At 52.5% G+C, this 14,365-nt stretch overlaps 1 protein-coding gene across 11 annotated transcripts in view; it reads left to right on the top strand.

The window, feature by feature from the left end:
- BANP (BTG3 associated nuclear protein) overlaps positions 1-14,365 on the top strand; it is a 104,423-nt gene that overhangs the window by 8,338 nt on the left and 81,720 nt on the right. Inside the window, exon 1 of one of the 11 annotated variants that reach the window (XM_047712453.1) lies at positions 4,631-6,488. The exons of the other annotated variants lie outside the window; for them this stretch is intronic. The gene's annotated coding sequence lies outside the window, so the exon portion shown is untranslated. Of the gene's footprint in view, positions 1-4,630; positions 6,489-14,365 lie in introns of those variants that run through there. 11 annotated transcript variants of the gene reach the window in all.

Here is a 14,365-nt window from a genome sequence, read left to right as displayed (position 1 = left end):
CAGAAATTAGGCCCATACTCATTATAAATGACACATTTTAGTAAAATCAAATGTGCGAATTTATTGTTGACAAAAACCACGTTGAATAACCATTTCCTTCTGTGCTTCTGATTAGAAATGGGAAGACGGTCAGTGGGGACAATGCTCGCTCTTTCCAGAGTCTCAGACCATCAGTCGCAAGTGTGCGTGCGGTGTTGAGAGTGTGCTAGAATTGGGGTCAGAAGTGAATATGACCTCATGTAGCGTCATCTGCTAGATTTATTTTTTAAAAGGTATTTTTTTAAAACTTTTTTAATTTAAAATTTACTAAGGTTGTCCTCAAGTGTACATAACCCTGTTGGGCTAGGTAAGTTATTTTCCGAGGGTACCTACTCAGTGCTGGACCTGGACCTGTTTTTGTTGTTGTTTTGTTTTGTTTTGTTTTAAAGAATTTATTTGACAGAGAAATCACAAGTAGGCAGAGAGACAGGCAGAGAAAGGAGGGAAGCAGGCTCCCCACTGAGCAGAGAGCCTGACGTGGGGCTCGATCCGAGGACCCTGAGATCATGACCTGAGTCGTGGCAGATGCTTTAATCCACTGAGCCACCCAGGCGCCCCGTTTTGTTTGTTTTTAATCAGAGTCTAAAAGTTTACGGTTTCTGAATTGAAAATTAACACCCTTGAAAGGTTGTTACGGGGCTAAGGTGAAAACATCTCTGAGACCCAAGTAAGTTATGTCATGTGTTTTTTTGTTTGTTTTGTTTTGTTTTTAGATTTTATTTGAGAGAGAGAGAGAGCAGGGGGAGGGGCAGAGGGGGAGGGAGGAGTGGGGGACTCCTTCCCAGGACCCTGCTATCGTGACCTGAGCCAAAGGCAAATGCTTAACCGACTGAGCCACCCAGGTGCCCCATGTCCTGTGTCTTTTTTTTTTTTTTTTTAAGATTTTTTTTTTTTTAAAGATTTTATTTATTTATTTGACAGAGAGAGATCACAAGTAGACAGGCAGGCAGAGAGAGAGAGAGAGAGGGAAGCAGGCTCCCTGCCGAGCAGAGAGCCAGATGCGGGACTAGATCCCAGGACCCCGAGATCATGACCTGAGCCGAAGGCAGCGGCTCAACCTACTGAGCCACCCAGGTGCCCAAAGATTTTATTTATTTATTTGACAAAGAGAGATCACAAGTAGGCAGAGAGGCAGGCAGAGAGACAGGAGGAAGCAGGCTCCCTGCTGAGCAGAGAGCCCGATGTGGGACTCGATCCCAGGACCCTGAGATCATGACCTGAGCCAAAGGCAGCGGCTTAACCCACTGAGCCACCCAGGCGCCCTTTTTTTTAAGATTTTATTTATTTTTTTGGCAGACAGAGATCACAAGTAGGCAGAGAGGCAGGCAGAGAGAAAGGAAGGGAAGCAGGCTCCCTGCTGAGCAGAGAGCCCGATTTGGGGCTCGATCCCAGGACCCTGGGACCATGACCTGTGCCGAAGGCAGAGGCTTTAACCCACTGAGCCACCCAGGTGCCCCTGTCCTGTGTCTTTAACCAAAGCAAATTTTTTTGGTCAGCAAATAGATTTTCTTAAAATTTAAGAGTACGTTTCATCTGGAAATTACCTTTGCTCCCCTAGCAAACCGTTTCAGGCCCCTGCGTTGCCTTCCTTGTCTGAATTCGTGCCTGGAGTCTGGCTTGCTCGGCTCAGTGTGTGGCTCCGACTCGAGCGTGGGCTCCGGGCTCCTGTTCTGCGCTCCGGCCGTGGGTCCTCACACACTTCTGTGTTCAGGTGGACTCATCCTCTCTCAGACGCGTCGCAGCTCTGTCGCTGATAGGACTGTCTTACGTGGCGTGGCGTGGGCTGGTTTCGAGGAGGGGGAGTGTTGGGGTGTGAGACGCAGAGCACCTTGTTCTGGCTCTTTGGCTCAGGGCAGACCCTTCAGCGTCCCCTCCAGGGTAGGGCAGCCCGAGCCCCACTGGCGAGGCTGTAGGGGGGGTGCAGATGGGCATATTTGGGAGGCCGGTAGCTCAGCGTTCACCGGGCTTCTCTCCTTCGTGCCCTCTGCAGCCTGGACCCCTGAGTCCCCATACCAGTTCACACAGACTTCCTGGTGTTCTAGAGCTAAGAGAAAGGCCAACTAGTTGGACGAAGATTGGATGACCACGTGGCTGTACAGAATCACACTAGATGCTTTACATGGACGTTTGGGCTGCGTGGACCCTCTTTCAGCCTTAGACCTGATCCAGCTAATTTGGGGTCCCACGTGCGGCTTATTTCTTTGTGTTGTTTTCCATGACTAAGTTCTGACTATATATCGAGAACCATGACTTTGGGTAAAGCAGGGCCAGGGTGCTGCATCTAGAACCGAGACCATCAACTGAGATCCCTGGTCCCCCACCGTGATAGGGGCATGGGCTGCGTCTGCCACCAGTGAGCCCGTGTGAGGGCTGTGCCCAGGTGAGCCAGTGTCCCTGACATTACCTTTGCTAGTGTTCCTGGACTTTGTTTTGGATCATATTAACGAGTTCTCGTTGGTTGTCAGCCCTGCCTCTGAGAGGTTGCACTTGCTTGACACGTGGTGGGGATCAGAAACTTCTAGAATTGTCCCAGCATCTGCCACCTGTCACTGTCACTTATTTTAATGACTGCTCCAGTTGGGAGTTAATCTTCTTTTGTTTTTATGTTGCCTGCTTAGGATCCCAAACTGCCTTAACATCTTGGCACCCGCTAGTGGTTTGTTTGGTTTCTGTGAAATGGCGAGGTGGAAAAAGGAGGTTCGTACGCTGTGGCATCCTTATCCTTGGACCGATGACCGTTCTCCTCCCCAGGCTTCACAGTACGTGGCATTAAGCAGAAGCAGCAGATGGGCGATGGAAGGATTTCAGTTTCTGGAGGGAGCCAAAAGAGATGGACAGTTGCGGAGGTGCGGACACCAGGGAGGAAGACGGACACTGTGTCCTGCAGTTAGCAGGACACGGTCGTGGGGAGCGTGCTCTGCTAACTCCCCGTCCCCACCCCGTGTCTTCAGGGCACTCTGGTCATATTTCCACATCCCAGAGTCTTGGATTTTAGAACTGGCCAGGAACTTGGAGACATTTTAAATTCGTAATCTCGCTAGGAAGAAGCTTGCCCATATTTGCGAGGGACACATTTATTTGAAGTGCAGGGACCCACGATGACTTCTGTGTCTCTGCTGGGGGGAACTGGCCAGCGTGCACTCCACAGGCCACTGTCCCTGCAGCCGTCCTGGACAGGCGTTAGCTCTCAGACACTCTTGCTCTCTCCAGGGAAGGGCCCTCTCTTGCATTTTCATTGTACCTTGTGAGTGTGCTGTTGCTCCGCGGTGCTGTCACTTGTGTGTGTCACGAAAGGGGTGTGCAAGGGCAGTCGGGGGTTGCTGCCGGGCTCTTCTCTGCCCCCCGGAGAGCAGCTCCAGTCTGACAGGGGGTTTGGAAACCATACTGTGTGTCTGGATTCGGAGGGAGAGGGAAGACATGCTGTTCCTGAACGGTTTGGGGGGGAGTTCCAGAACGCGCTTGAGGAGTCAGGCGCAGGAGGGATGTGGTGGTAGCAGGGCCCGGGGGCAACGCAGTGGATTGGCGGGTTTTATTATTTTTGTTTTTTTCTAAACATTTCCTCATTTTAGGGCCTTTTACCGGCGATGCTGCAGAGTAGAGTGCGTTGTTCTTCTGTGCCTGGTTCCCCCACTGTCAGCAGCGCAGGCCACCATGGTGTGGGGTGCTGGCCGCCGGCAGGGAGCCCTCCAGCCGCTGCTTGGCCCGTTGGGACGAGTGGCTTCTGTGGGGTCCGTGGTTCTGTACCGCCTCTCCTCCCCTTAGTCTAGAGGAGAGTTGCTGGAGGAGAGTGGTGAGTTCACGGGTGTGGGGCCTCCATCTCCGCCCGCAGAGGGCTGGTGTTACGGGGCGCTGCCGCCTCGGCGTGTCCGGGCACACCTCGGAGATGCTGGGGTCTGGTCGCAGACCTCTGCAGCGAAGTGAGGGCCGCAGTAACGTGCGTCCTGCGAGTCCCCGGGTTTCCCAGCGGGCCCGGCACATGCAGGGGTTTGCACGGCACTGCTGCTGACCGGCCGCCGGAGCAGTGCGCGGAGCGAGACCCCGCACGTGCCTGTCTCGGAGCTGCATCATCGCTGAAACGTGCTGCTCATCCTGCTGCTTTCAGTGAATCATAATCACTGATCACAGGTCAGCACAACAAGTCATAATGAAAGTTGAAATACTGTGAGAACTACACATTTTGGCAGTTTTTGGTAACCTGTGTTTTTTTTCAGCTTTTCAAAGTAGGTTGCAGAGCTCGCCGTATTTCACCGCTAGGTGCTTGAGTGCTCCTGTCCTGGGAGCAGGAGCGTCCTTTCATATAACCATGCCTAAAAAAAGAGTAATAGTGCCACCGAGGATACCGCCCATGTTTAAGTGTCCCCGAAATCATTTACGGCTGATGCTCCTGCCACCCTCCCCACCGCCCCTGCTGGGACCTTGTGGCATCGGGCAGGGCTCCTTAGGCTTAGATCACTGAGAGCAGACCTGCTATTTGGTTTTTTGTTTTTTTTTTTTAAAGATTTTATTTATTTATTTGACAAAGAGAGACACAGGGAGATAGGGAAAGTCAGCAGGGGGAGAGGGAGAAGCAGGCTCCCTGCTGAGCAGGGACCCTGATGCAGGGATCGATCCCAGCACCCTGGGATCATGGCCTGAGTCGAAGGCAGAGGCTTAACCCACTGAGCCCCCCAGGCGCCCCAAGCTTCTGCTAGCTTTATGCCGTAGGCTTTTCAAGGGCCCTGCCTGGGAGACCTGAACCTCTAACACCTTCGTTCTTGCCTCTGTCCTCTGCCGACTCCCCCAGATCTCCAGCAGCCTCGGTCAGTGGTCCCCAAGCTAGGGACCTGTTCCCCTCTCCGGCCAAGCGGTAGATCCCGCTCGTCCCTTGCACGCGCCGTGCTAGGAAGCACCTTCAGGGCGGGTGACGCTCTCCTCCCTCATGGCGTTGGTTGACCGCAGCGCCCAGCGGCTACTTTGGAAGGGCGCAAGAAGGTCACTTAATGTGTGAAAGTTCACAGAGGCTTCTAGAAACTCCTCCCAGAGCTAAGACGTCAGGCTGAGGCCTTTAAGCCTGCAGTCGGGTGCTCAGTACCGTGCTCCTGCCTCTTGGGGGCAGGTGGTGGTTTCTCTTGTCGGGGGAGATGCTTACCATGTGAGCAACGACGCACCGCTGACTCGGGGCCTTGCGGTCGGGGCTGTGGCGGTGAGCACCCGTGCTCCTCCCCGCAGGCTTCTCGGGCACGTTCACATTTGTCTTTGGCAGTTGGTAAATCAAGTGAAAGTTGCTTGTAATTGCTTTGATGGTTTGCATTTCGTAGCAGAAGTTACCCGAAATTCACTTCCAGTCACACAGGAGATGGGACACCGAGAACAGCGACTTCAGTGGGGTCTGAGGAGCCCCCGCATGGTCTTGAGAACTTGCCTGGGGGCCTGTGAGGCCGGTTTTCCTAACGATCAGTAGAGGCCACTTGCCTCTTTCGTGTGCCGGTACTTGCGGCGATGGTGCGGGTTGATGTGGAGAAGCTGCGGCCGTCGGGCCACGCCGGAGGCCAAGGCCCCAGACTGCACTTGGGTCCTTATAAAAGAAGCCATTTTCCTTTAAGAATGTCCCTGATGCAGCAGTAAAAACCTATTTCATTGAGTCTCAACCTGCGAGTACACGTCCCTTTAACACTCAGTGTGACCAGCGGGAAGTTCGTGGAAAGCAGGCGTCTGGCTTTCCGAGTGCGCGTGGCCTCAAGGACAAGCCCTCCCGCCCCTCCCGTGCTCGCTCAGCGAACCGTCTCTGTTCACGGGCCGGCGGGAAAGAGTAATTGACAAACTGCGGATGTTTCTTGCTCAGTGAACAGAGTTAGCCACCAGCGCTCTCGCCGGTGATCAGATTGGGGCTTCCAAGTGGGATTGGAATTTCGGAAAGTGTGTCTCTGCCGTGGGGACCCCGACAGCTCCTCGGTACTTACAGATGTTTCTGCTACCAGCGTTACTGTAAATGAACGTCATGCTTTGATGAGACCTAATAAACCGCGTTTGGAAAACCCTCATCACTCAGTGACCCAGTGTTTTCCAGATGAGCAGTGCACGACGTTACGCACTGGCCCTCTGGGAGATCCGTGGACAGTGCAAGACGGACCAGTGGATTTCAGAGTCAGAAAGTGAAACGGTCACTGATGAGGTTTCACATTCCACACCACAACGAGACTTTGGGGGAGAATAAGACACCTGTGGAGTTCTGGTGCGCAGCGACAGGGAACAGCCACAGCCACCTAAAACGGTGCTGAAGCAGTGTCCCAGTCTCGCTTCTGTGGGACGGTGGCTTGTCTTCGTGTGTGTCAGCCAGCATGGTTCCGAGTGCAAGACTGAAAGTTGCCGCAGATCTGGAAATCCGGTTATTTTTCCGTGAAGTCTGACCTCGAGATTCTGCTGCTGCTCTTGCTTCGGGATCTGTGGTTATTTTTCATAAAAGATGTTTGGTACGTTAACATGTGATGTGTTGATTTTTTATAATTTGATTTCTCTAATTTTTAAATGAATAAAGAGATGGTCAAGCATTTTCTGCTCTAATTTCAGATCTGGTAACTGCTAGGTACACCCCTACGAGCACAAGCTTTTTGGGGGTCTCACTGGCTTTAAGGTGGTCTGGGGGGGTCCTGAGCTCGGCACGTGTGTGACGAGGGCGGTGGGGGCTATGGGACCAGCTTCAGTCCAGCTCTTGCCTCTGTCATGGGTCGTGTTTGAGGAGGTGTGTAGTTTTTGGAAAAGATGAAGAAATGTGGCAAATTTAATCAAACATATTAGCCGGCTCTCTGAAGACCGGCTCTCTCGTTTGGCCGTTCTCTGATTTTATTTTATTTTATTTATTTATTTATTTATTTATTTAAAGATTTTATTTATCTATTTGACAGACAGAGATCACAAGTAGGCAGAGAGGCAGGCAGAGAGAGAGGAAGGGAAGCAGGCTCCCTGCTGAGCAGAGAGCCCGATGCGGGACTCGATCCCAGGACCCTGAGATCATGACCCGAGCCGAAGGCAGCGGCTTAACCCACTGAGCCACCCAGGCGCCCCGTTCTCTGATTTTAAATGTAAACACATTTAAGGGGGCTGTCTTAACCAAGGCATGGGGTGACTAGGTTTTCCTAGGAAGAAGTGGAAACCACAGGAAGATGGATTTCCTGCTTCCCAGTTTTCTGCCCTCCCCCTGACCCCCACTGATTTGGGAGAAAAAATGAAGCAAGCTGAGTTTTTTTCACATGCCTTAGTTTAAATAATATTGATGTCTTTGCTTACTGCACACTGGCTTTTAATTATGTCATTACTATACTTATATCCAAAAGGATTTGACTAAATGGAATGATTTTTTAGTTTCTTGGAGGTTTCCCCCTCATTCCGAGCGTCTGTCCCTGGTAGTAGTGCTCTGAGACTCTTGGATGCGTGCCGGGCCACTCTTGACCCGCAGGGTCGTACCTTCAGTTCACGTCTTCGTCACGTGTGACGTGAAGTTACACTAGCTCTAGACTTAAGGCCCTTTTGAGGTGGGGCGTGCCCAGGCTTTCTGGCTCTGTCTCGCTGGCTGTCCACTCTGGGTCTGTCTGACGGCAGGGAAGTCGTTGCAGTAGCGTGGAGTCGGTCGCTGTCCTCGAGCTGATGCTGGGGTAGCCTCTTCCCGGCCAGGGTCAGTGTCAACCCCGTTCAAGGGTTGTTGTAAGAAACAGCTCTGTGCAGAATTTCTGCCCTTAAAAAACTGATGGGAAAGAAAATCCTATACGTGTGACATCCCTAATGAGACAAGCCGCGTGGTGGTGTTCTTACAGGACAGAAAATCCCAGTGTGGACTCAGGGAGGCTTTGTTCGCTTGTTCTTTTCTTGCTGCCTTTTTTGTAACGAGGGCTGACAGTCCAGAGCATTTCCTTTTAAAGCCTTTACTGCTAAGGCAAAGTCGTATCAATTACAGTAGCTTTTCTTTATTCCTATTTTAATGGCCTTGTGGTTTTATTTTGTGGGTGTTCAAAATATTTAAAAATTAGCAAAATTAAAAATAAATTTGCAGTTCTGTATTTCCGCTGATGAGCAGCGGCTGGGGTCTGCGGCTGACAAGTGAGGAGCCGCTTGTTACATTGTTAACTGCGGTCACAGGAGTCCAAGGTCATAAAGGAAACGGACTCGGGACTTAGTTTCAGGTCCGTCCTTACTGAAATGGAAACACAGACCCAGTATGTTGCAGACTTTCTGCAGTTCTTAACTAGGAGTGCTGACCGTCCCTGTTCGCACTGGTGTGGAAGCCCGCAGTGGGTTCTTCCACGGGACATACCAGGCGTGTCGTTCCTGCGTCCCAGCCGGTGCCAGGCCCGGTGCTGGGCAAGAGAGCAAAGTGACGGAAGTCCCTTCCCGAAGGAGCTTATCTCCTGGTAGGAGAGACAGGTGCTAAAGGGGTGTATGCAGTGAGTGAGGCTGTCAGTGCTTTGTGCTAAAGCAGGAGGGGAGCAGGGAGGCAGGCAGGCACGGCTGGTGGGTTTCAGATGGATGTGATTCAGTGTCTCTGGGAAGATGGCTGGAGCGCCAGGGCTCTGAGCTGAACATGTCCCTGCCGAGTGGGGAGGCCACCTTGGCTGGGTCCAAGGAGCGCGGGGAGAGCCTGAGGGGCACAGGGGGGTGTCGGCCAGTACACAGCTGGCTTCAGAGTGCCAGGAAGCCCATAAGTTGGCAAGAAGTCTTTGGTGGCTTTGAACAGAGGAGTGACACGGTCTGACACGTGTTTTAACATGATCCAAGTGGCTTTTGAACTTGGTATTGGGAATCATGCAAAGACGGAGCAGGGAGACTACGCGGAGGCAGATCCAGACGTGAGAAGATGAGGCCAGAGCGGGCCAAGTGAGAGCTTGGCTCACAGATGGATGTAAGAGGGACAAGAGCCAAGGACTGAAGGTTTTGATATGGCAAGTCTGTGGGGAGCAGGGTGGTGGCGGGGTGGGTGCTGAGTGCGCTTTGGGCATGTGGAGATTGGGATGACCCTGGGAGGTGACCAGGATCTGGCTGCTGCGTGGATGTGCAGTTCACCCGAGAGGTCTGAGTCGAGGGGGAGCCTGTGTCATCGGCACGTAGCTGGTCGTCCCACGTGACTGAGAAGAGGTCCTGCCCCCAGCCCGGACATTCGGCCAAGTCCGGGAGACGAGGACCCCCACAGAGGGAAGGGAAGGCAAGAGAGGCAGGTGCATGAGGCGGGAGTGAGCCTGCCTGGAACCCACCTGGGCGGTCTGATGGGTGGAAGGATGTCTGATCGGGCAAGGTCCTAGAGGGAAGCGAGGCAGCAAGTCTGGGCAGTAGTTTGGGGAGTTTTGCTCTGAAGGGGAGCAGAGCAACAGAGATGGAGGGCGGCTGGGGACATAATGTGACTTCTGTTGGGAATGACCCCAGAGCCCAGGGGAGCGCCCACAACAGCTACAGGGGCCAGGGGAGTTCTTGGGAAGCACTGGTGGGGGATGGGGAGAGCCAGCTGGTCAGCTGAGCCCTGGAGGGAGGGGCTGGGATGCAGAAGGTGGAGGAGAAAGCGTGCGCCCCAGACATGGGGGCGGGTGCAGGGGTGCCGTGGGTGCAGGGCAGCGGCCTCCCTGAGCAGGGCTGTGCGGATTTGCGCACATGCAGGGCTGAGGCCGTTGCCTGGTGTTCGTCGGGGTTTGACACCGTTGGCCTAGTCTGAATTCCTGCCGGTCTCAGGGAAGCAGTTTCCCAGGGACGGTTACAGGTGTTGTTAGGAGACCCCACATCCTGGGAAGGATACGGGATGAGCGTTGTCTGCGTTCTTCCTCCCTCCCGGGTACCAGGAAGTTCACCGTGGTCACTCCAGACCCTCTTGTGAGCGTTTACACACGCACACGGATGTGTGACTGCACATAGGTGCCGTTATTAGCCAACAGGACTGGGGTCAAGCACATACAGTTCTGCAGGTTTCCTGTTACGTCCCTCTCTGCTCATGTGAGATTCCGGACATCTTCCCATCTTGTCCCATCGTTAAACCTGCCTCACTCACAGTGATGAGGGTGCTGTCTCAGGGCGTGCTGTGCCGTCGCTCGTCCGTCATCCCCCGCAAGATCAAGCACTTGGGCCGTTGATGTTGCTTGGTGGGTTCTGGACTTCCTGTGCGCCGGGGAGGACGCCCCCTTCGCAGGCGTGCTAGGGGCCAGCTCCTCGTCGCTGTCAGAGACGTTATTGAGCGTTAATCTCAGCCCAGCTGCTTCATTGTATTAGGACTGGATTGTCTCCAGGACTTCTGAGAAATGGTAGATCTAATTTGCCAAAATGGCAACCGCATGTTCCGCTCTGCTCCAGTTTTCTTGGGCTTGTTGCCCTAGTTTTTTCTGTTCAAACCTTCACTGTTAGCAGAATTTTAAATGACTCTGTCCTGGCAACAGAACCATCTTGAGTAAACAACTTGGATAGCGTGTGGCGTCCTCATTTGGAAGAGCTCAGGGCTGGGGATTTTATGGCGACCTTGGAGTATTTTCTCAAGCTGCTTGCAGATTTTGGAGACCGGGAAGAGGCTTGAACTGGGCGTCTGAAAACTTTTCATTAGCCCTTGGTGAGCGAGCTGTTTGGCCTGGGACCCGTGGCCCCTGGGCTGTCATGAACGGGCGTCACGGCGCCACACCTGGGTTAAGCCTGGCAGCGTGTGGCGGCTTCTGGAACTCGCTGTTGTAGAGCAGGTGGCTTGTGAGTTTCCCTTCCGGTGGGGGAAGTCTGAGGCTACCAGTGCAGGGACATGTGGCAGCTCCTGTCCTGCTCTCTGCTCCAGCCTTCTAGTCCTTTTCGTCCCATCCTCATGCCTGGAGTCTGGCAGCCAGAGGGCAGGGAGGAGGGCTGTGGCCACATGCCAGCTGCCCTTTCACGAGGTGTCCCGGAAGCTGCCCTGTGCCACGTCTGCGCTTACACCCCGTCGGAGGGACCCGGATCCTTGGCTGAGGTGTGCTGCTGGAGTGGCTGCGGGGGAGGGCAGTCGGCCTGAGGCCACGTGTCCCGGTAAACTGTGGCTCTTAACACTGAGCGCCGGTGGAGCAGCTACTGAGATAGGCTGTCGTCGTTGGTGTTTGTGACGCTCTGAAATTTGGCAGAATTTTGTCTCTGTGTTTTTTTCCTGGAAAACGGTTCATAGGGTTTTTTTATTTTGTTTTGTTTTTTTGTTTTTTGTTCTTTTAGATTTTGAAAGCAGTGACCTGAAAACGTTTTAAACCCACCAATTCAAAGGTTGGTTGTTGGGTGGTGCTCTCTCCCTGAGGTCTGCCGCCTTCGCTGACCCGTTCGCCGCATCCTTCAGTAACCTTTGCTTGGGTCTCGATTTGGGCGAAAGAAGACCGAGTTGGTGGCATGACTGGCTCCGACCTTCAGACTGACCGCCGGTGAATCTGTACTTAGAGGTCATCTTCAGAGGACACAGAGGTGGCATGACACCTGTTTCCAGACCCGTCCAGTCTGATAGGCCCTCGTGCTTCCGCCGGTGTCTGCCCGGACCACCAGGTCTCGGAGGGTGAGCACCAGTGCCGGGAGAGCGCTATTCTCCGGCAGGGGCTGGGATGCTGGAGTTCCCCGGCCGTTTATGCCTGTGTGTTTAGATGACTGACTTTTCTTCTTTTTCTTCTTCTTTTTCTTAAGTAGGCCTGGTACCCCACGTAGGGCTTGAACTCACGACCCTGAGATCAAGACCCGAGCAGAGATCAAGAGTCAGACACGTAACTGACCGAGCCGCCCAGCTGCCCCTAGATGACCATTTTTTTTTTCTGAAAAAGTCTGTTTAATATCTTCCCAAAAAAAGTGTTTAATTTTTTTTTAATTTAAATTTTATTATTATTATTTTTTAAACATATAATATATTTTTATCCCCAGGGGTACAGGTCTGCGAATCGCCAGGTTTACACACTTCACAGCACTCACCATAGCACATACCCTCCCCGATATCCATAACCCCACCCCCGCTCCCAGCCCCCCTCCCCCCATCAACCCTCAGTTTGTTTTGTGAGATTAAGAGTCACTTATGGTTTGTCTCCCTCCCAATCCCATCTTGTTTCATTTACTCTTCTCCTACCCCCTCAACACCCCATGTTGCATCTCCTCTCCCTCATATCAGGGAGATCATATGATAGTTGTCTTTCTCTGATTGACTTATTTCGCTAAGCATGATACCCTCTAGTTCCATCCACGTCGTCGCAAATGGCAAGATTTCATTTCTTTTGATGGCTGCATAGTATTCCATTGTGTATATATACCACATCTTCTTTATCCATTCGTCTGTAGATGGACATCTAGGTTCTCTCCATAGTTTGGCTATTGTAGACATTGCTGCTATAAACATTCGGGTGCATGTGCCCCTTCGGATCACTACGTTTGTATCTTTAGGGTAAATACCCAGCAGTGCAATTGCAGGGTCATAGGGTAGTTCTATTTAGATGACCATTTTTAAAAAGTGCTTTTTCTTTTTGAAAAGATGATAGATGCACAGGATAAAAATGCACATATTATAAAAGGATAAACAGGGGAAAATAATTTCCTTTCCTTCTTACGTCCCAGAAGTAATCGGTGTGTGTCTAGCATAGCTCTTGAAGACAAGAACACACGCTATACACTTTGCTCCGTCTACACTCGTGTAATTCAGCATCTTGGGAGCTGGTTCTTAGAGAGATCCGGCCTGTGTTTTCATGTGGCTGTTTCGGTGTGTCCCGTTGTGTGGCTGTGAGTGTCCCGTAGGAACTCCTGTCACTGTACGTGTCGGCTATGTCCCTTCCTTTGCTTCCCGAGCAGCACCTTAGTTGGTCTGGGTTTTTGTAGCTGTAGATCTTCGCACATGCATGTGAATATGGGCGCTGGATGGATTCCCGAAGGGTGTGCGCAGGGTCCGGGCCATGGCCAGCCGCGTTCTGACCGCTCTCTCCTGCTGCTCTTGTCAGAGTCCTGCTGGTCTCCACTCCCACCGACGCCCCGCGGAGCCCGCCATGGAGCCCGCCGCGGACGCCTGGAGCACACCGAGTGACTGAGGGTTGCCGGTCTGACGGGTGCAAGGTGGTGTCTCATTTGGAATTTGCAGTGTAAAAGTTACGTGAAAGGTTGAAGTCTTCTCAGGTTTAAAGGCCTTGTGACTTCTTTTTTTTTTTCTGTGAATTCACCCTCATTTTGTATGCTCATTTTTTATCGGGGTTATTGGTCTTAGGCCTGTCTCTGTGCACGAAGGAAGTTAGCTGTTTGGCATACGTGTAGCTAATACTGTTTTCAAGTTGGTTTGACTTTTACCTTTAGAAATCCTTATTAAATATGCTGCGAATTTAGAAAACTATAGTTCTGTCCACTCTGTTGTTCTCTCCTTTAATTTATAGGGACCCTCTTTGTCGCCCCCCGACCTGGGGTTCTCTCATATGCCTTTTGGTTTGCTGTGTGTGTTTCGGTGGCGCCTGTGGCGTGTTCCGCGATGTCTCTGTGTGCCAGGCGCCGGGAGCAGTAGGGTTCTGGACATGGCTTTGTGTGTCCGGCGGCGGGCCTGCCTCAGGGGGTGGCGTGCTCGTCGTTAAAGCGGGAGAGTCGTGTATGGTGTTCTTGGCGTTGACGGCTCAAGCGCCACGTTCTCGATTCATCAGGGTCACAAAGTCACGTCTTTGCGGTATCACTTCCCCACTCTTTGTGCCGTGGAAGGTCTCTAGTGGTCCATTTCAGGTGGAGAGGCAGGATGAGTGTTTGATTTCTTTTTATCACCATTTTTTAAAAATTAAAGATTTCATTCCCTGGCACCTTCCAAGGGTGACTTTTGTTGTTGGTATCATGATGTCATGAACTTAAAAATACTTTCTTAAGTCCATTGACATAGTTATCCTTGTTGATGTTCGGTCTTTTGTCCATCTTTGCCCGAGGAGGAGCTCTTCGTGTTGGCCGTGAGTCCATTGATAGAGCCCTAATGTCTGTCGTACCTTCCTTCCCTCTGGCCTGGCTCGCTGTCCTGGGCGTATCCCTTGTCTCAGTTCTGGAGTCAGCGGTTCCTCTGGGAGGCCCCGCTCTCCTCGGGTGGGACGTGTCACTGCAGCATCACAGCGTGGGCTCTAGGGACGCCCGTCGCTACTGGTCTGACCATGGTCTCTTCACCTTTCTTCGCTGGAGAGAGTTAGAGTGTGCACACAGACACATGGCACGCTCGAGTTCACACTTGCCGCCCACTCACAGCCCCAGGTGTCTGCCTGACCTCTGGGTTCCTCGTCCTGGTCCTCAAGGACACGGAGAGTGATGAGGTTGGAATGTCCCGGAAGTGCTCATCCGAACACAGAACATTCTGAGAAGGGAATTCCGACGCTGCCGGTCGACGTGACCGCGGACGATTGTTGGCCCT

The sequence above is a fragment of the Lutra lutra genome, chromosome 17 (genome assembly GCF_902655055.1).
Source record: "Lutra lutra chromosome 17, mLutLut1.2, whole genome shotgun sequence".
Lineage (NCBI taxonomy): Eukaryota > Metazoa > Chordata > Mammalia > Carnivora > Mustelidae > Lutra > Lutra lutra.
This window is presented reverse-complemented; position numbering and strand designations above follow the sequence as displayed.